General features: G+C 67.3%; 1 protein-coding gene and 1 long non-coding RNA gene across 8 annotated transcripts in view; one reads left to right on the forward strand and one right to left on the reverse strand.

Moving 5' to 3' along the window:
- KIRREL1 (kirre like nephrin family adhesion molecule 1) overlaps positions 1 to 21,445 on the reverse strand; it is a 66,433-nt gene that overhangs the window by 34,522 nt on the left and 10,466 nt on the right. The window lies entirely within an intron of this gene.
- On the forward strand, positions 11,945 to 12,997 carry LOC112642933 (uncharacterized). Of its 4 annotated transcripts, XR_004812736.2 has the most exons (3): positions 11,945 to 12,069; positions 12,177 to 12,356; positions 12,627 to 12,997. It is a non-coding gene; the product is annotated as an uncharacterized LOC112642933 (long non-coding RNA). The 4 variants fall into 4 exon arrangements; XR_007409060.1 differs by having other exon boundaries at positions 11,964 to 12,356; positions 12,460 to 12,997; XR_007409061.1 differs by having other exon boundaries at positions 11,964 to 12,356; positions 12,559 to 12,997.

Raw genomic sequence — 21,445 nt, forward strand, 5'->3', positions numbered from 1 at the left:
CCTCCTGGGCTCTCATCCCCGAAGCTGCCTCCTCCCGCCCCCGCCCCCTCGTACCCTGACCCATCCCCCTTCCCCTGGCCCCCTGACCCCCTCCCCCTCGTTCCCTCCCCCCTCGTTCCCTCCCCCTGGCCCTGGCCGCACTGGGCAGTGCAGCAGGTTCCATGAAGGCCCTGAACCCCCTTCTTCTCATCTCCTTCCCCAGAAAGAAGCTGTGGAGCAGAAAATGAGCTGCCCCCCGCAAACCCTTCCCCCGCAGGGCACCCAGGCCAGGCTGCCATCCAATGTGAGGCCAGCGGCCCAGGCGCCAGCCCACGACCTGCTTGCTCGTAGCCCAGGGCCCCGAGAGTCCGTGAGAGAGCGGGGTTGGGTGGGGAAGGGCAGCCCCCTCCTCCAGGCCGCCCGGCCCCGCAGCGGGCTCCCCCCGCCAGATGTCGGCCTGCTGTCACCCTGCTCGGGGCTGGACCACCATTCCCGGCCCCTCGCACGGCCTGGACCCCCCATCTTTACATCAAGCTGACGGTCGGTGCCAAACCCAAAGCACCTTCTGCGTCTCCTGGGTTGTCCCCCACGTCCGTCTCCCGAACGATTCCGATAGCGGGTCTACCCACTGCGCGGCCGCCCCCCTGGACCCCAGCGACTCTCCGGGGCATTCACCTGCCCATGTCACCCCAATTTATCCGTCTGCACGCCCCCCCCCCCCCCCCCCGTCTTGCTTCGCTCCTCGGTGCCGGCGCCTGGCACATAACAGCTGCTCAGGAAACTTGAAGGAAACCAACTGACGCCCGAGGCTCCGTGCACCCTGCGGCCTCCCCCGCCCCACACCCACTTGGTGGCTTCCGCGCCGCCCCCTGAAGCCGTCACCCCAACACACGGCAGCCCCTCCATCCTGTCCTGCTTACTGCCCCGCCTCTGGGGGCGCCGGGGCGCCTCCCCCTCCCCCCGCCCCGCCCCCCCAACCCTGCACAGGGAGCCCTCCCTCTCCCCACAGGCCGGGCCCTTTCCTTACTAGGCCTCAGGGAAGGAAACGCCTGCTGGAAACGGCACTTGCACTTGCGGGGCTGCGCCCTGCATCCTCTCCCGGTCCCCCTGTGCTAGGAGACCAAGCTCTGCCCGCCTCCTCCGTGAAGCCCTCCAGGTGAACAGCCAGTCCCGTCCCGCCCTCCCAGGCGAGGGGGCGAGGGCCCCACATTTCCGGGGCCCGACTACGCATCACCTCACTGCAGCGCTGGAGGGCAGACGCGCCCCTGCCGCTGACCACGGGCTCAAGGGGGTCACAAAGCTCGTCACCGAGTCGGGATTTGAACCCCCGTGTGTCCGACTCCGCAGGTGTGGCCTGTGTCCTCGGGGGGCCTCCGCCCTCCATCACGGGCCCCTGGCTCCGCCCCGTGGCATATGCATGCGTGCGTTTCCCCTGGGCTCCCCGAAGGTCCTGGATCCGTGCGGTTCATCGAGCAAACACAAGAGTGGCTGGGCGGCCGCGCGGGGGTGACCGCACTCCCCAGGCAGGAGCCTTGGCGAGGAAGCGTCCGCAGGGGGCACCCCGGGGAGCCGCAGTGCCCTGCTCCGCGCAGGGGAGCCCCCTGTGCATCCCCGGCCGCCTCTCTGGAGCCTTGCGGTGCACGCACATCGGCAGCCCTCCCGGAGGTGGCATGGTTGCCAAAAAACAAAACACCAAACACATCCAAACAAACCAAAAAACATAACGACAACACCCACGGGTGATGGACGCAGCTCCCTGCAAAGAACAGGCAGACACGCCCCTTGCCTTCTGGGACCTCCCTGTGGGACCAACACGCCGCAGGTAGCAACACCAGGCCACCCGGTGACACGCCGGGAAACCGGAGACGGGTGCTCGGCCGGGCTGTGCTTCCCTCGCAGGCCCAGGACACCAACGGGGGGAGGCGAGGGGCACCCCCACCCCCACCCCCACCCCGTGCTTCAGAGCCATCTGCATGGCAGGAGGAAAACCGGCTCCAGGGGCTGGTGTGGGGCCTGGGGGCAGGTTCTCCGATGTGGCCACTTGAGCGTCCCCGTCCTGGTGCTGGTCCCTGTCCTGGCCCCCATCCTTGTCTTGGTCCTGGCCCCCATCCTGGTCCTGGTCCCCGTCCTGGTCACCATCCTGGTGTCCCAGTCCCCATCCTGGTCCTCATCCTGGTCCCGATCCCCTTCCTGGTCCCCGTCCTGGTCCCCGTCCTGGTCCTGGTCCCCGTTCTGGTCCCCGTCCTGGTCCCCGTCCTGGTCCCGGTCCCCGTCCTGGTCTCCGTCCTGGTCCTGGTCCCCGTTCTGGTCCCCATCCTGGTCCCGATCCCCTTCCTGGTCCCCGTCCTGGTCCTGGTCCCCATCCTGGTCCCCGTCCTAGTCCCGGCCCCCATCCTGGTCCCTGTCCTGGTCCCCGTCTTGGTCCCCATCCTGGTCTCGGTCCCTGTCCCGGTCCCTGTCCTGGTCCCGGGAAGAGGGTGGGCGGGAGGAGAGGGAGGGCAGGGGAGAGGGTGGGCAGGGGGAAGGCCGGCATCAGTGTGGAAGGGGACGGTGCAGACCCCGCCCTCGCACCCCCTCACTCCCACCTGTAGCCCCCCAGGCCCCACCCCGGGCTCAGGCCTCACCAGCCACGCCCCCCCCGGCCACCTGCTGACCCCTGGTCCCAGAAGCACCTCCTGCAGACCCAGAGGCACACGGTGTGCAGAGTCCACCCGGGTCCCTGGGGCTTCCGTGTGGTGCCAGCTGCTCCCTCCGCTGACCTGGGCACCCCCCACCGAACCCAGGTGAGGACCCCAAACCAAGGCACCCAGAGTTTAAGGGAAGATGAACCTCGTGCCCCGTGTCTGCAGTGTTGGCCTCACAGTGCGCGGGGTGCTGGGGAGTTGGCCCTGCCCTCGGGGGCTCCCCTGCAGACCCGCCCAGCCTCCACCCTCCTCTGCACACCTCCAGGCGGCGCGAGCGGGCCGGTCAGGTCTCCCCGGCCCCGGGTCCCCCCACTGCCCGGTAGCTCACAGCGTCCTGCCGCCCTGCCTTCACCTGCCCGCGTCCCCAGACATCAGGCCGCGCCAGCCCCTCCGCCCTCAGGCGGGACCCCTCCAGCAGGACTCTGCCCACGAGGCCAGGCCCCGGACTGTCCCCAGGGCTGGGCCGGCCACCCGACACGCCAGTGGTCGCCGAGCACCTGCTGCAGCCCTGCCCAGGCTGAAGTCTACACGCGCTGCCTGCTCAGGCGACCGGCGGCCGCGGGAGGTGGGAGCGCTCACCTCGCAGCCCGGGCCCGGTCCCCGCGGAGAACCAGACAAGGCCGTCCTAACGGGACCCCACAAGTGTGTGCACGTACGTGTGTGCACATCCAGGTGTGTACCTGTGTGCGTCCATGTGTGTATGTGTGTGCATGTGACAGTGTGCACGCAGGCGTGTGTGCTCATGTGGGCATGTTTATGCGCATACGTGTGCAGTGTAGATGTGTGCTTGCACACGCCTGTGCTTGTGCATCCATGCATGTGTGTGCATGCATCTATGTGTGCACGTCTGTGTGTCCGTGTGTGAGCATGTGGCAGTGTGCACATAGGTGTGTGTGCGCGCATAGGCATGTCCATGCATACATGTGTGCATGTGTGTACATGTGTGCGTCCCCACACGTCCATGCTTGTGCATCCATACGTGTGTGCGTGTGCGTGCATGGCACAGAAAGGGACAGAGAGCAGTGGGCGGCAGAGGCAGCAGCAGGACAAAGCTGCCATCCCAGAAGCCGAGCTGACCGAAGGGGACCTTCCTGCTTGTTCCTCCGTGTCAGGGTCGCCGTCCCGCGCCCGCGCTCGCCCTCCCCTGCAGGGACCGAGGCACAGGGCGGCCTTGCTGACGGGCTGGAGTTGAATCCGTCTGCGTAGCATCCCGTCCAGGACGACGTCTAATTAACACTCTTATTGGGGGCACAAACCCCCACAACCGTCGATGGGGGCCTCCCTGCAGGGCCCGCGTCCCGCCAGGCGCCTGCCTGCCCCAGCCTGCAGCTGCCTTACGGGACGTGTCCCCACAATGGGACGACCGCTCCCCCAGTCCAGGACAAGCAGACAGCGTGGAGGTCTGACCAGTGGGCCAGAGGCTCAATTCCGGGTGCAGGGCCCGCGAGGGGCGCCGGCTGGACAGCCCCCACCCCACGGGGCCGGCCCTGTGCCCCCGCGGGACCGCATTCCGAGTGCGAATCCACTTTCTGCCTCCCTCAGTCTCTGCAGGCTCAGGGAGGAAGAGGCCTTGGGCGTACGATTTCCCCGAGTGCACAATGATGTTGGGGACACAGCTCCGCGGGACGTGGGACACAAACCCCTCTGCTGGATACGGGTTTGCCCAAGTCACACGCCCAGATGCGCCGTGGCCAGGACGAGGGGCACGCAGCTCCCGACTCCGGAGCGCAGGGCTTCTCGGGGAGCGACGGCGCCCGGCCCGGCCCCCCAGAGCCCAGGCCCCGCTCAGGACCTCGGGAGGGCCCCAGTGTCACCCATGGAGAAGCCACGGGGAATCCCACGCGCAGTTCCCCATGGCTGGGCTCCTCCTGACGCCTCGAGAGACCGTGGCCCCACACCTCAGGGCCTGCAGCGGGGGCCGCACCCCACCACACCCTGCTTCCATGCGGGTGACCTCAGGGAGCCTCCAAGCTCCGGGGCTTCGGTGTCCCTTCCCGGAAGCCCGGGAGGCGGAGCGCTTCTGGGCAACAGCAGCGGGACAGACAGCTCCCGTCACCACCGGCGGATTTGGAGTTTTGTACCACGTGCATCACGTGCTAAAAATAGAAACTTAAAAATGTCACAGAAACACATGACGTCATCAGGTGACGGCACTGTGCACACAAGGCCGCTGCTTCCCTGCCCTCCTCCCCGCAGCCTCCCGGCCTCGCATGCGGCCCCCGCGACGGTCCCGTTGGCACTGCGCCGCCCACACGCCCACAGCTGGGCCCCGCGGGGCGACCCGACCCTCACGCCACGCTCGCCCCGGGCCACACGCCACTCTGTGCTTCAGCAGATGACCGTGAAGACGCGGGCCGGTCATCCTCCTCAGGGAGGGGACCCTCGGGGAAGGGGGCTGTCCAGGCAGGCCACGTGGGGCGGCGGGGGGACACGCTGCTGCCTGGACGGGGTCCCCGGCTCCACCCGGCTCCAGGCGGGAGGACAGCCCCCCCACACGGCCAGTCTGTCCATCGTGCGATGGGGACACCAACACCCACTTCCCTTCGTGGGACTGCGGTGACAAGGGAACACACAGGTGGCAGGGAACGGAAAGTGCTCCAACCCTGCTGCTCAGGAAACCGAGAGAAGAGAAATAAAACACAACGGAGCCACCTCCTACATGTCCAAGCATCGGGGGTGCAGGGGGAGGTCACGGGGGCAGGCAGAGGTCACAGGGGTGCAGTGGGAGGTCACGGGGTGCAGCAAGAGATCACAGGGGTACAGTAAGGAGGTCACAGGTGTGCAGTGGGAGGTCACAGGGTGCAGTGGGAGGTCATGGGGTGCAGCAGAAGGTCATGGGGGTGCAATAAGGTCATGGGAGTGCAATAAGGTCATGGGGGTGCAATGGGAGGTCACGGGGGTGCAGGAGGAGGTCACAGTGTGCAGCAGAAGGTCATGGGGGTGCAATAAGGTCATAGGGGTGCAACAGGAGGTCACAGGGGTGCAGGGGAGGTCACGGGGGTGCAACGGGAGGTCACAGGGGTGCAGTGGGAGGTCACGGGGTGCAGCAAGAGATCACGGGAGTACAGTAAGGAGGTCACAGGTGTGTGGGGGAGGTCACGGGGTGCAGCAGGAGGTCATGGGGGTGCAATAAGGTCATGGGGGTGCAGCCGGAGGTCATGGGGGTGCAACAGGAGGTCACAGGGTGCAGGGGAGGTCACGGGGTACAGCAGGAGGTCATGGGGTACAGCAGGCCACGGGGTGCAGTGGGAGGTCACAGGGTGTAGGGGAGGTCACGGGGTGCAGGGGAGGTCACAGTGCTCATGTGTCTGAAGTGGTCCCAGGCTGATGCTTCCAGGGCTGAGAGGCCCCTGCCCTAGGAGCTCCCGGGGACTCTCCCTGAGGGCCCAGGCCCAGCGCGCCCACGGAGGTGATCTGCCCACCGGGTGACAGTGGAGCCGAGCCTCCCCCACCCCCCAGCCCTGCCGGCCCATCAGCCCCATTTCAGAGAACGGCCTTGGGGCAAGGTCACTGGCAGCGCAGCCGCCCAGCGCTCGGGCCCAGCGGCCCCATCAAGGCCTCGCCGGGAGGCGGTGGACAAGCTGCCTCACTTCTCTGCGCCTCAGACTCCGTTCTGTGACGGGGACCCACACCACAGGGCCCCCGCGAAGGCCACTCACGGCTCACACGGAAACGCCAGAGCGGCCCTGGTGCCTGGCGCATGGCTGCAGCCCGTAGGCTGGGGTTACAACCAGCGGCGGCGGCCTCGGGACACGCTCTGGCCACATCCCCGGGGGCCTCCCTTGCCCGGATGCCCCGTTACACGGTCCCGGGCCGTGACAGGCCCCGCTGGGTGGTGGCAGCGCGCCCGGCCTCCACAGCACTGAGGGGCCGCCCAGGGTGTGTTGTACCAAACCCGCGGGGCCGGGGCAGGAGGACGCGGGGCTGCCCCAGATGCACTTCCCGAGCCTGTGACATCAGGAGGCGAAGCGTCATGGCGGCCTAGCCTGTGACACGGGGCGGGGGGAAAGGCCCCCGCAGGTGCTGGGAACCTGGGGACGGGGACCGCGGCTCCAGCTGCTGCCCCCCCACCTCTTCCTCCCGGGGCTCTAGGCTCTGCGGCTCCTCTAAGAGGCCAGCAGCGCCCAGCGCCCAGCGCCCAGCGGAGCCGCTGTCCCCCACCTCCCAGGCTCCCCGAGGCACGGCACCCGCCACCAGCGCCAGGGAGGCCGTGTCCCGCGGTCCCCACCTGCCATCCTGCCAGCTCGGCCCCACGCTGCCCTCCCGCCCCTCCCCTCCACTCCTGCTGCTCCCGGAGGGCCTTCCTCAGACCTCCTGCCCAGGAGGGAGGCACACGCGGCTCCTGGGGGGGGAGTGGGGCATCCCCTTCCCTGCTGCCCCTCGGGCCACAGCTGCCTTCACCGTCCACCATCGTCCCCTCCCTGGGCCCCAGGATCGGCTTCCTGAGGTGGCCCCATGCCCCTGCCGTTTCCTGACCTTCTTTGCCCCTCCCAGGCCATCCCTGGTCGCATCACTGCGACTCTCCTTCCACCCCTCTACCCCCTAGCTGCCCTCTCCTGCCGTCCCCCCTGCTGGTTCTCCTCCTCCCCCAGGGGGCTCCACCAGGGAAAGGCGGTGGACCCTGCGGGTTCGTGCGTGGGCAGGAGGCCGGCACCTCGGGGAGCACACTGGCGCACCTCCCCATGTCCCGCCCCAGGAGCCCAGGTCCACGGCGGGTCCCAGAGACCCAGGGGCCCAGGAAACCCAGGGGTGGACGGGCCTGCGGGCCGGAATCGGGGCCCAGGAGCCAGGAGGCCCGCCCCACACGGGGGGCGGCTGTACCGGCGTGGCCGGGTCGCCTCGGTGGCCTCCTGCCGGCCACTCCGGGGCCATCCACAGCAGAAGAAATCTGCGGCAGGAGCCTTCAGGTGCGGCCCCCTTGGCCTCTGAGGGACCGGGCGGCGCCTCTGCTTCCAGAACCGCAGCTGGCGGCTGGGCTGGGTTCTGAGGTCAGGGTGGAGCGGCCGCTGGGGGGACACTCCGATGCCCCCCAGCTGTGTCCAGGCCCCCCTCCCCCCGCAGGCCGTGATGCCGTCTTGCACCCTGCACCCGAGGCCTCCCTGTACTCATCCTCCTGCTGCACAACCTCGGCCACTACACCTTCCCAGTGTGTGTGCAAAACCTCTGCCTCAGTTTACCCCCTCCTGCCACTCATTCCTGCCCCCGTTTCTCCCAGATGATGCCGCACACGGCCCGGGTGCCTCCCCTAGCACAATAACTCGGGTTTCCTTCCCATTTTTTATTTTTAATTTTTTTTTATTTTTAATTTATTTTATTTTATTTATTTATGATAGGCACACAGTGAGAGAGAGAGAGAGGCAGAGACACAGGCAGAGAGAGAAGCAGGCCCCATGCACCGGGAGCCCAACGTGGGACTCGATCCAGGGTCTCCAGGATCGTGCCCTGGGCCAAAGGCAGGCGCTAAACTGCTGCACCACCCAGGGATCCCCTCCTTCCCATTTTTTCAAACAGTGACATTGCACTTCCTCCAGGAAGCCTTCCTGGAATGATCCTGTCTTTCAGAAGGAGAGAAATTACGGAAGTGTAGCTTATGGAAGTGTAGCGCGAGTGCACCCAGCGCCAGGGCGCTTCAGCGTGTTGCCTGAGCAGCGGGAGTGTGACCCGACCTCCTCCCGGTGCTGCCCCCCCAGGGGGAGGGGATTTCCAGAACCACCACTCAGACCCCACCCCCCAAGCAGCCTTCCCTACAGTCGAAATCTCCTGTCCGCAGTGGGGCTCCTAGGCTGTGCCCACGCCGGGGAGGGGCGGCCCAACTGCACTCCTGACTCGTCAGCGCCCTGGGCCTGGCACCCGGAAAAGCGGGCCGGAACCTCGGAGCCTCGGGGCGCAGGGAAACGTGGGCGCTCGGGCCCCTGGCTAAACCCACAGGGCCCTAGGCCTCCCCTCGCAGGCCCCGCCCCCGCGGGCTCCACTGGAACTTCTAACCCTGCCCCCCCTCCTGCCGCGGCCTACCATCCTCAGCCCTCTTCACGGCTCTGGGACAAGCCCGTGGACAGGAGACACAAGGAGCCCCGTGGGCCCCACGCAGAAGTGCGGAAGGCCCCCCTGGACCCCATGTCACCTGGAGAGGTTGCTCCTGGGTCCTCCCGGCCCCCCCACCAAGTCCTAGGTCTCTTCTTGCTCACACAGCAGCACCGGGTCCACACGGGTGGGAGTCCACGGAGCGCAGGGCAAGGTGGACTGGGCCGCGCACTCCAGCAGGTGCACAGCCCTGTTCGCACACAGGAATCCAGATGTGAGGGCCCCTGGCGGGGCTCAGTGGGTGAGCGTCTGCTTTCAGCCCAAGGCGTGACCCCGGGGTCCTGGGATCGAGTCCCGCATCAGGCTCCCTGCATGGAGCCTGCTCCTCCCTCCGCCTGGGTCTCTCTCTCTCTCTCTCTCTCTCTCTCTCTCTGTGTCTCTCATGAATAAATAAATAAAATCTTTAAAACAAAAGAAGAAAAAAACCCAGCTGCTGCGGCAGGAGCGGACCCAGGGGAGCAACGCTCACCTCAGCCCTTGGACCTTCCCCTTCTCTCTGACGCGGCCGCTGTGAAATCTGTGCCCGCGTGGGGTTCACCCCTCGGCCGGGGGCCAGGTGGCGGGGGGCAGAGGCTGGGGGGCAAGTCCAACTTCTGAGCGTGGCGTGGCGGGGAGCCCGGGGGCATGTGCGGTCCCGCGACCCCGGGGCAGCCCCCAGGCTCTGGGTGCGCGCGGACCGGGGAAGCGAGCCCCAGGAGTGCAGGTGCCCCGTCCTGGGCTGAGGCAGCAGCAGCGCCAGGCCCCGCCCGAGCCCTCGAGCGGCCCCTCAAAGCCCGGCCTGAAGACGCCTCAGGGCGCTGAGCAGAGTCGGGGGCCGCGGAGGGGTGACTGCTCCCCGCGCTGTGCCCGCCTCGCGCCCACGAGCCCGCGGGGGTGCACAGGTCCCCGGGGGGCGCCTCCTCTGTCCCCGCACAGCGCGCCCCCCAGCCCTGCTCCAGACCCGCACCTGGAAGGACGTCCGCCGGCCAAGCGGCCTGGGGCTCTCCGCGCCCCGATAGCTTCCTCCCCTTGCGCTCCAGCTCCGGCGCCCGAGCCCCACCGCAGCCGCTCACACAGGCCTGAGGGAGCACACGCGCGGCGTGCCCCCGGCCCTGTGAGGGAACCCCTTCCTGCAGCCCACACAGCCCCAGGGCCTCCCGGGCCCCAGGGAAGGAGGAAGGCGAGAAACACCACGATTTCACCCCGAAACACAGACGGCCACGGCTGACACGGTCTGCCTTGACCCGCGCAGACCTCCTTGAGTTACGGGCCGGAGGGGAGGCCTGGGGAGGTGGAGCGACGGGCTCCGAGCCACACCCCTGGCACAGGAAGGACCCCGAGGTGAGGGCGATGCCTGACGCACCCTGGGCCCCCTAAACCCAGGAGTCACCCCTGCCCGCGGGGCAGGCGAGTTCTGTTAGGGGCAGGATCTGCTTCAGGTTCAGGACGGACGGGCCCTGGGCCCCCAGGAGAGGGGCCTGGTTACCAACCGGCCACCCGGGTCTCAGGAAGAAGTGAAGACCTTTCATGATCTGACCCCAGGAAAGTTCACCAAGTCCTGGAATGAAGTCCAGATACAGCGCTTCCGACGGAGAGCTTTTGGGGTTTCGGCGGGGGTGCCTCCTGGAGGAAGCGCTGCGTCCATCCGGGCGCTCGGGCTCTGAGCAGAAGCCATGCCACAGCCCCCTCGAGCGCCGGAGCCCAGCGCCCTCCGGGGCAGCGCCACCCCAACCACGGTGAAGGCAGTCCCGTCGCCCCCCGTACCCCAGGAAGAGCAGCAGGTGTAGACAGTGCAGAAGTCATTGGCTTCGGAAAGCAGGAAAATGAGTTTTCAGCAGCACCTGACGGTGTCCCGCCGGTGTGTGCAGAGGCTGCGGCCGGGAGGCAGGCCCGGAGCCCTCCCTTCAGGGGACCTGCCCGGAGCTCGGTGGGGCGGTGGCTCTGCAAGCTCCGTGCATGTGTGTGCATGTGGCGTGTGCACGTGAGTGCGTGTGTGGAGTGTGTGTGCACGTACGCCCGCATCGCCCCCCTGTGTGGCAGGCCCCAGAGGGAAGGGAGAGCACGTCCCCACCGCCCCAGGCGCCTGGTCCGCGGGGGAGGCGGCGGGCATGACCCACTGTGACCAAGACTGACGCAGGGGCCACGTTGAGGCTGAGGCTTCTGCTTGGAGAGCAAAGGGTGGTTTGCTGGGAGGACGCGGAGGACAGGCCTGAGAGGACTCCCTGCGCCCTCGGGGCAGACGCAGGTCCAGGAGGAAGGATGGGAAGAGGGCTCCCTGGGGACCCTGCACCCGGGCAAGGGAGAGCTGGGAGGTGAGGAAAGGCAGGGGCTGTTCAGGGGACTGAGAGGGGACACACGGTCTGGGCTGGCTTTCAGTCCCCTTAGAGCAGAGGAAACAGCAAACCCCAGGTCCCCAGACCCCCAGGCCCCCAGACCCCCAGGCCCTCGGCCCCCTGACGCCCCACTGATGGGCCCTGGTGGGGCTCTGGCTCAGGTCCTGCCCCCAGGCTCATTCCCGGGCGATCCCTGCCCCAGCCGGGCCGCCTGTCCCTGACCCCACAGAGGGGCCGCCTGTCCGTCGCCAGGTCCGTCGCCAGGACCCCCGCCCGGGCCTTCCTCTCCAGGCTCTGAGGCCTGGGGCCTCCCTTTCAGCCCCGCTCCCCTCCCCGGCGCTGCTTTAAAACTGCAGGGGAGGAGGATGGAGGGGAGCAGCCCTCTGCCCTTCCCCGCTCTGCCTCTGCGGTTGCGCTCGGCAATGATCCTACAGGCCTGGAATCCCAGGAATTTCCTGCCCCGCGCTCCCTGCGAGAGCTGAGACCCAGCAATTAGGCCCGGAGTTTCCACTCCTGCTGCCCCCGCCCCAGCCAGGCGCCGGGGCACAGCCCGCTCCCAGGGCCCCCCCACCCCGGCCGCGCCAAGGCCGCCCCTGGGCCACCCTGCCCTCACCCCGTGGTCAGCCGCCCCAGCCTGGGCCAGAACGGGCCACACCCTTTCCTCCGCCCCCTGGGATCCCGGAACCCTGCTGGGCACACGGGGCTCCCGCCTCGGGATCACTCAGTCCTTTTTCTCTCTCTTTTTTTTTTACTTTCTTTTCCTTTCCTCCAACCAGGCCCGGCCTCTGCTCCTTCCTCCTCCGGCCCGGCCTGTTTCTGTGCGCCCGCCCGCCCCAGCCCTGCCCAGTCTCCCTCCTCCCGCCCTCCCCCCTCGGCTCCTGGGCTCCCAGAGTCTCATTAGGTACTGACTCCTCCGATCCGCGCGTCCCGGCTCACCCTCCGCAGGCTGACAGTCAGGCCTGCTCCCCAGCAGCATGTCTGTGGCCGGGACCTTCCAGAAGCCAGGGTGGAAGGTCTGGGCTCCCACTTCTGGGGTTCAGGCAGAGACCCGGGGACCAGAATGGGGGAGGATGCTCCGAGTCACCCGAGGGAGCCCTTACATAACTCCCTTCTGCAGCAGCCAGAAGACCAGAAGCGAGTTTCTCTCCCTAATCACATTTTGTTGAGGCTCCTGGGAAGATCCGCCCTCGTCCCCCATCGCACGGGAGCCCACGCTGGGTGCTGGGTCCCGGGTGCCGGCTCGGGCCGCCTGGGAGTCAAGCACTTGCCGCAGATAGTCCTCCCGCCGCCCGGCCGCCCGGTGAGTGGGGGCTCCGTCCTGCTCCGTCCAGGGCCCCTTCCCGCCCTGCTAGACCCCCTTCCTGATGCCCGCGCCACCCCCTTCTCATTCTCCCTCACGGCAGCGGATGTTTCTGAATCCTCTCTGCCCCGCGACCCGGGAGGTTGGACCAGCTGCTTCCACGCGCCCCCTCGCCCACACCGCGCACTCCCTCCCTCCCCAGGCAGGCACCGCCCTCCGCCAGCCAGGCTACCCCGCCGCCGCCCTCACCCGGGCCTCCTCTCCTCCCAGGCCCTGAGTCCTGGTAATCGTGGGCTGGGCTGAAATGCAAACCCGGGCTTGGAGGCTTCCAGAAGCCTCGGGAGGAGGAGACTCCGGTGAAAATGTGGATGGGAACATGCGCTACCCGCTCCCTTCAGCTGTGAGTCTCCAGTACCCCCCTTCCCTCCCAACAAAGCTTTTCTGTCAGGTTTCTGACTCTGATGAAGACTTTTAGCCGCAGCCCTTCTCCCCGCCCCCCCCAATTCTGAAGGATCTTTTGTCTTCTGAGCGAAAGAACTGAGGGATTCGAAAGGCGGCCTTCTTTCTTTTCCCCCTTGTAAGTAATGGGGGAAGAATTTTTAAAAGAAAAAATCTGAAGGATAAAAGACAGGAAAAAACAATATGCAGCTATTTTCTTTCTCAAAAATTTATTTTAATGGAAAACAAGAGAAAGACCTTGAGGAAAAGACAGAAGAAGGCTGGGAGAAATGCAGAAGCAGGAGGGGGGCTGGAGGCATGTGACCCGGCACTTAGGAGGACCATCACTAGGAGCACTCGGAGGCTCATAGCAGGGAGCACGCGGGGCCCATCACTGGGAGCACTCGGGAGCCCGTCACTGGGAGCACTCGGGAGCCCGTCACTGGGAGGACTCGGGAGCCCGTCACTGGGAGCATTCGGGAGCCCGTCACTGGGAGGACTCGAGAGCCCGTCACTGGGAGGACTCGGGAGCCCGTCACTGGGAGCACTCGGGAGCCCGTCACTGGGAGGACTCGGGAGCCCGTCACTGGGAGCACTCGGGAGCCCGTCACTGGGAGCACTCGGGAGCCCGTCACTGGGAGCACTCGGGGAAGCCCATCACTGGGAACACACGGGATCCTGTCATTGGGAGCACATGGGAGGCCATCACAGGGAGCATTTGGGGTCTCATCACTGGGAGCACTCGGGGGCCCATCACTGGGAGCACTCAGGAACCCATAACCGGGAGCACTCAGGGGAGCCCATCACTGGGAACACATGGGATCCTGTCACTGGGAGCACATGGGAGGCCATAACAGGGAGCACTCGGGGACCCATCACTGGAAGGACTTGGGTGCCCATCACTAGGAGGACCCAGGACACCCGTCACTGGGAGGACTCGGGTGCCCATCAACAGGGCTGCATATCTACTGAACAGTTTCTCCCAATTAGAGAGAAAAGAAGGAACTGGAAGCCCCCGCCGAGGCCGTAGGAAGAGCGCTCCCCTCCGTGCAGCACCTGGCGGTGCCTGGCATTCAGTAAATGCTCAATAAGGGCAGGGATGAGCAAAGCAGGCTGTCACGGGCTACAGGTGCTGTTTTTCGTTTCCCCCGGGGACCAGATGAAAGGCTGGCTGGGGACGGAGAGACAAGAGGCACAGGGCTCAGGCCTGTCTCCCGGGGTGCAGGTGTGCGAGGCCCCCAGAGGTCACACGGTGCCGACCTCTTCTCGTCCTACCCGTGCCCTTCCCTGGGCCAATGAGAAGGCGGGTGTGATCATCACCACCTCGACCCGGCGCCCGTGTCCCAGCGTTCAAGGGAATTACTTGGCGGCAGTAGTGGGTGTTGCCCGCGGGGAGCCCCCCTCCCGCGCCCCCGGGGGTGGACTGCACCTGCACACTTCACCTGGGGCTCCCGCGGCTCTCCACAGCCCGCTCCACCGACGATACCAGGTGGCCTAGGACCGCGGCTCGCATCTTCGGAGCTGCTCACTGCCCGGCTGCCCGCCCGTGTGCAGGTTCTGTCCCGTCTCAACGGACCGGATTTACCCCGTGAAAGATTCGGGGCCACATACACAGCCGTTTAGTCCAGGATGCGCATGGTACGTTTCGAGGAGAAAGTCGGCAGTGGGCAGTGGGCAGTGGGCGAGGCGGGGCCGGAAAGAGAAGCAAGACGGGAGCAACAACTCGAGCTCGGGTCCGGTTAGTCCGCTCGGTGCTCGCCAGGAGCTTCCGAGCAGCAAGTGCAACAAGGGCGAAGCCAAAAATCAGTGACGCAACGTATCGTAGCCGCGAAATAAAAACCAGCTGGCGGCTTGGGAAGAGCACGGCCACGGCACGTTCTCCGCAGATGCTCAGCAAGGACGCGTGGTGTGCTGAGCCACATCCACAACATCTGCCCCCCCGAGTTTCAAGGCTCAGGGGAAGCAATTCCTGGGGGGGCCCGGAGCCTGTCAGCCCCCGCCAGCCGCTCTCTGAGGCTCTGGCTCAGTCTGGGGATAAACCCAGAGTATCTGCAGGCGAGGACAGCAGGGGGGCGTCACGGCGGAGGGAGAGCGCCCCATGGGAGGCCGGACTCCTGCCCCAGCACGGCCACTGCTCCCACGGCCACCGGTTCTTCCCGGGAGGCACCTGCAGGGAAGGAGCCAGAAGCCAAGACTGTGGGCCGCCAGCTATGCCGACGTCTGCGGCGGGGGGGGCTGCTTGAGTGGAACCCCCAAAATACAAAAGTACTTGGGCATTTAAAATAAATCTCTATGGCATACACGGAAGCCCCAAATATCGTTTAGCTCCTGGCCATCCTGAGGCTGGGGAGAGGGGGTCCTGCTGGAGCCCCCCCCCCCCCCGACCTGGAGCATCCAGGTGAGTGGCTCCAGCAAAGCTCGCAGCCACTGCTGGACCCTCACCCCCTCTGGACGGAGAGCCCAGGGACCCCATCTCACCCCCCACCCCACCCCCGAGGCAGCACAGAGGTCAGCCAGCCAGTGACCCCGCGTCCTGTACCCTGGAGATCACTCGGCAGGAGGCCGTCCACACCTGAGGTGCCCCACCGTCCCCGGGGTGCGGGGTCCAGAAGCTCTTCCGAGGGGGGGATCCTGATCCGACCAGAGCCCTGCCCGCTGACCCCGGCCTCCTCCTCAGGGCTGGGGGCTGGGCCTCCGGGCCTGAGCGGCCGGGCGCAGGGGAGGAGGTGGAGGCAGCACTGGAGCTCAGGTGCCCCTGAGCCCCTGGGTGAACGAGGACCCGGCGTCCCTGTCCCCGGCGTCCACCCCCGACACAATGGCCAGGAGTCTGGAACCTGCAGCCTGTTACTTAATTATCTCTGAATGGTTTTTGTTCCTGGCTTTAAACATTTACCCCTGTTGGGTTTTCACGCCTTCACCAGGGCCTCTGTCTCCTTTTCTTTGCGGTTGCCATGGCAACGACTCCAGGCGTACAACTGCTCTCTGATTTTAAATAAAAAGTTGAGGTTTCTCCCTCTCTTCCCTCCCCCCCTCCCCCCTCGTTCTCTCTGGGATGGATGAGGTTTCGCTCTCATCCCGGCCCTCCCCTTCACCTTCCTCCCTGCCCTGCGCCCTCCATCCAGCTGCTTCCTTATCATCACCTCTTCTCTCATTTCCTCCTTCCACCTGCCTCTCCCTGGCCCTCCCCAGACCTTCAGGCTCCAGGCTGGCCCTAATCCCCAGGCTACGGGGGTGGGGCGGCGGGGGGGGGGGGGGCGGTGGACAGGGCACATCCGGGAGCCCCATGGGCTCCTGATCTCACCACCGGACCTCCAGGTCTGTGCCTCGGAAGTGGGGCGGGAGGGGTGTTGGGGGGAGGCGGCGGGAACGGGGTGCAGGCTCCGCTCAGGGCCCTGGGTCACCGGTGCTCACTGCTGACTGTCGGGGCGGGAGGCAATCAGCGGCTTTCAAACCTGAGAAGCCTCGGCAGGTGCAAGGCGAGGGGCAGTGGGGTACAGGGGCGCCCTGGGGGAGACCCTGCCGTCCTGCCGCCTGGCACCGCCTGCACCGCCAAGGCCGAGGGGTGGCAGGGCAGCCCCAGGCGGGCAGGCCGTGGCGTCGGGGACACCTGTCACTGGAGGCATCGCTCCGACACCCAGGGGTCCTCGGCCCTGAGGCCTTTGCGTGAACGCACCCTCACAACCCCCGGCGGGAGCGCAGGCGGGCTTGCTGGGACGCGGCGCCGTGTGAGGTCACCGTCACCCTGACGGTCAGGGTCTGGGTCTCCTGACGATGAACCCAGAGCATCAGGACTCGATCTGACCGCGCGCTTCCAGCGGCCCAGGTCCCTGCCCGGTGGCCACGCAGGTGCCGGGACCCGGGTGTCCGCCCCACGGGGCATGCACGCGCCCCTGCGCAGAGGGAGCGCCCCGGGCAGGCCCGGCCGGGGAGCCTGCTGGTCCTGGGTCCCCCCCAGCTGCGAGGAGCCCACGGGGCCTGGGCGCCAGGTTGTCGGGCCGGAGAAACCCCAAACAGACACAGTAGGTGCCCACGGAGTGAAGCGGGCCTGTGACGCTCCGTCCCCAGCGTCCTGAGTTCGAGTCCTGGCTGCGCGCGGAGCTCATTTCACAAGACACTAGAAAAGTCAGAATCAGGGGCCTGAGCTGGGGGTGCTCAGAAAGAAGAGGCCGAGCACGGGGTTGGGGGACCCGGACCGGGGGGAAGAGGCTCAGGCAAGGCTCCCGGCGGCGACCTCCCAGGCCCACCCCGGCCCTCCAGAGCCCAGCACCCCGGGGACCCCGCCTGAGCAGCGGCCCCAGCGTGCAGGGGGCAGGGGCCTGACCCCAGGCCTCTCCCAGAGCAGACCCTGACCCTGCCGGTCCCGAGCTCCCCACCCGCCCGGCGCCCGGACCGGACCCCTCGGCCTCCAGGGCCTCCGGGGCCCCTCCCAGGCTCAGCCCCTCTCTTCAAACTGGCTCCCAGAGGAGGAAAACAGGCCCCAAAGCTCCCCTGGGGGCCCTGACCCTCGCGGCCGCCGAGGAGGCCCAGGCATGACTTATGAAAGAGGTTGGGGTTTGTTGTTTGTTATTTTTGTTTTGTTTTTCACAAAACACAACCCAGGGCCTCGGGGAACTTGCAATCTGGTGGAAAACCGAAAGGTCAGTGCTTTAAGCGGAGTCTGTGAAATGAGATAAAGGGGAGGTAAGTCAGGAGGGGCCCCCGGAGGCATCGTCGGGCATGGGGGGGCGCCCGCACGCGGCTCCCGTCTGCGCCCTGGTTTTCATTCCTCCCTCCCCCCCAGCCCAGCTCCAGTAGGGCTCGGAGATGATTAAAACCAAAAGAATTTTAAATGTCTGGAATTCACTTTTCACCGCTGATGCCATTTGCTTATTTTCCCTCCCTCTCCTCCCTGCTCGTAATTCCTCCTCCTGGGAGGGCTGTTTGCTTCCCTGCTCCGCTCGCCCGGACGGGGCGGGGGGTCCCAGCGCCCCAGGGCCCACCAGGCCAGGGAGCCTGCCCTGCGGGGAGCGGGAGGGAGGGCGGGGAGGGCGCGCGGCCTGGATCTGCCTGCCCCACGTTCCCAGAGCAAGAGAAGAAATAGCTTTCGGGGAAAGAAAGCTGCCAAATGTTTATGTTCCCACAAGACTCGGCAAAGTCTTTTCATAGACCCGAGCTGACGGTCAGGGCGACGCCGGAGCACGTCTCCCCAGGGAGAGATCTTACGTGGGCCCGGGTGCGCCCACAGCCCCGCTCAGGCCCCCACCCTGAGCGCAGGGTCCCCCTGGGGCCGTGGACATCATGTGTGCCCCGAGCATATGGTCTACCCTGGACCGTGGACGCGGACTGCACCCTGAGCACAGGGTCCCCCCAGGATTGTGGACACCGCGCACCCCGAGCACCTGGTCCATCCAGGACCGTGGATGCCCAGTGCACCCCAAGCACCTGGTACCCCCAGGACCGTGGACGTCACGTGCGCCCCGAGGGCCTGGTCCGCCTGGGACCATGGACCCGCGCACCCTAAGCACCGGGTCTACCCGGGACCGTGGACACTGCGCACCCTGAGCGCCTGGTCCATCCAGGACTGTGGACACCCAGTGCACCCTGAGTGCATGGTCCACCCGGGACCATGGACGCCGCGCACCCCGAACACCTGGTCCGCCAGGACCGTGGACAACGAGTGCACCCCGAGCGCAGGGTCCCCCCAGGACCATGGATGCCGCGTGCACCCCGAACGTCTGTCTGGTCCATCCGGGACTGTGGACACGACGCACACGGCCCTGGGGGGGATCTGCTCCTGGTTTCCTGCGCCAAGTCCAGAGCACGCCCGACAACATGGAAACGTGCCCCCCCCAGGCCGCCCCACCCGCGCCCCTTGCCGTCCTGGACGCCCCCGCTCCGGCCCTCTGGAGCCCGTACCTCCCCAACCCGAATCAGACACCCAGGGCCGGCCTCCTCCGGCAAGGGCAGTTCTCCTCGTGAACTCCCACAGGACGGTGGCCAGGAGCCAGGAACCGGCCGCCAGAGCCGCCAAAGTCTTGGAGACTTAACCTCCTCATTTTACGGTGAAATAAAACACAGGCCAGGTCACTGGGTCACAACCGGGGCTAAGCTGCACAGCCAGACTCCCGAGCCGGTGCTCTCTCGCATCGGCTCCTGGATACAGCCGTTCCTGTTGCGGTGCCTCCGCCCCGGAGGCTGGCTCAGAGGGGGGACAGAAGGGCTCGCGGCGGGCACAGTGGCCTCCTTGGGGGGCCTCACCCTGCAGAGGGAACTCAGGGGCTCAGGGGCTCGCGTGACAACCCCAAGGCCTCACAACTCTGGGGGAAGCGTGAGGAAAGCCTGAGGCCCGCGGTGAGGCCGGGGGCGGGAGCCTCATGGACGCGGAGCCTCAGGTCCCTGGCACCCGGCGATGGTGGCCCGTGTCCCACGGGGTGGGGCCCCGCGCTGCCTGCCGGTCCCCGTGGGGTTAGGTGAAGCCCCAGGGGACGCCGCCGTCCCTTCCCTTCCAGCACAGACTTCTGGGGCCACGACCCGGGGTCCCGCCTGGATGGAGGCCCCCACCCGCGGGCCACTCGCCCGGCACACGCCGGAGGGACCTCACCTGCGACCACGTCGTGCTCCTCACTAGGCCCCTGTGCGGCCACAGGGGGGCGGGGGGCCGGGGGCGCACAGCTGGGGGGGGCCCCAGGGTGCAGGTGCAGGTGCAGCGGGTGGGTTCAGGGGCGCAGGTGGGCCTCCCCGGGCAGCACCTCCCTCGGCCCCCTCGGCTCCCACGGCTGCAGGGGGCACCCAGGCCGCCCGGGCCCCTTCTCTCCTCCCTGCGCCCCCTCCCACCTGCGCCCCCCCCTCGGCGTCTCTCCCTTCCCCCCTCCCCCGTGCTGCCGGCTTGGAGCAGGAGGTTATGAAAATGAGCTGCGTGCCCAGGAGACTGTAATTATCTGCTAAGTGTGAAAGCCAGAGTGATTAATTAAGAGATAATAAAAAGGAAAGGAGGGCGAGAGGGGGCCTTGCGGCTTTGCTTTGATGATAGAACCTGAGGTGAGCCCGGCAATTAGGGGAATCTTTATCGAGAGTTAGCCATAATCCACAAATTATCAGGCACCGAATGCTGCGGGAGCGGGCCCGGCTCAGGCCTGCCGAGGGACAGGCCTGCAGACGCGGAAGGGCCGCGGGGGACGCGGGAGACCGGGCCGAGGGGAGCACGGGCACCGGGCGGCCGCAGGGAGCGGGTGCGAGCGCTGCGGGGTCACACCTGACGGGGCGACGCCACAGCTCCCGCGGCCCCCTCGCCTCACGTGGGCAGGCTCCTCCCTCAGGGTCCCTGCCCGGGACCGGCCTCGCCCCCGTCCCCCCCAGGGCCCCCGCCCCCACCAGGGCCCCATCCCCCCTACCAGGGCCCCATCTCCCCCTCCAGGGTCCCCATTCCCCCACCCAAGGCCCTCGTTCCCCCAACCAAGGCCCCATCTCCCCCTCCAGGGTCCCCATTCCCCCCCCCAGAGCTCCCATTCCCTCAACCAGGGCCCACATCTCCCGACCAGGGCCCCATCTCCCCCACCCAAGGCCCTCGTTCCCCCAACCAGGGCCCCCATCTCCCCAACCAGGGCCCCATCTCCCCCTCCAGGGTCCCCATTCCCTGCCCAAGGCTCCCATTCCCCCAACCAGAGCCCCCATCTCCCCCTCCAGGGCCCCTGTTCCCCCCCCCAGGACCCCCATCCCCCTGACCAGGGCCTCTGTTTGCCCCCAGCGTCCCCGACCCCACCCAGGGCCCCATCCCCCCCATCCCCCTGTCCCCCAAGTCATGTGTGCCCATGCCCGTCCAGGGCACCTTCCTAATGGACCCTGCAGACCCGAATCTCTGTCTCCTTCCAAGCAGATGTACAAGGGGTTCGAACCCACTGTCTAGACAACCCTCGCGTGCGGGGGAGGATGGCGGCCCCGCTGCCCCCCAGGGAAACCACGTCTGCTCCCTCAGGGTCAGGTCCAGAGCCACGGTCTGCACCATCTCATGGGGCCCAGGCTCCCAGGGGACCCCACTGGCAGACCCCACCCTCCTCTGCCCACACGGAGGCCCCCGGTCCCGCCCCCCGCATGGCTGGGCCGAGGACACCCCGATGACGCCTGCTGTGACGCTAGGACGGGGCCTGCTGGGGATCCGCCTCCTCCGCGCTGCCAGCCCGCAGCCCCAGCCGTCGGGGCCCACTACCCCGGCCCCGAGCAGCGGGAACGGGGTGCCCCGGGCTGTCGGCCAGTAGGAAGGATGCCAGGGCCCCCCCAGCGCCCGCAGCCCTCAAACGGGACCCGGGACGAGTCAGGGCCTGAGTGGGGACACCCAGAGAGCAGCCTCGGTGCTTCGCCGGAACCACCTGCCCTCGAGGGGACCCCCTGCGCTGGCTCGCGTGGGGCCTACGGGCACCCGCACCGGTGACCCCTGGGCTTGCTCTGCCACCGGGACCCCTGACTCCAAGGAGAAGAGGAACGTGCCGGCGGGGAGGGTCGTGAGTCATCCACACGGAGGCCCCCGTTTGTGCAGCTGGAGCCCCAACGAGACAGCTCCCCGCGGGGCCAGGAGGGGTTAGGGTGGGAGGCAGAGGGGAGCCTCCCACCCGGGGCTCACGGGGCCTGAAGCAGGGCGGGTAAGGCACGTCCTTTCTCCTCCACAAAGGACACAGGCC

Source organism: Canis lupus, chromosome 38, assembly GCF_003254725.2.
Source record: "Canis lupus dingo isolate Sandy chromosome 38, ASM325472v2, whole genome shotgun sequence".
NCBI lineage: Eukaryota > Metazoa > Chordata > Mammalia > Carnivora > Canidae > Canis > Canis lupus.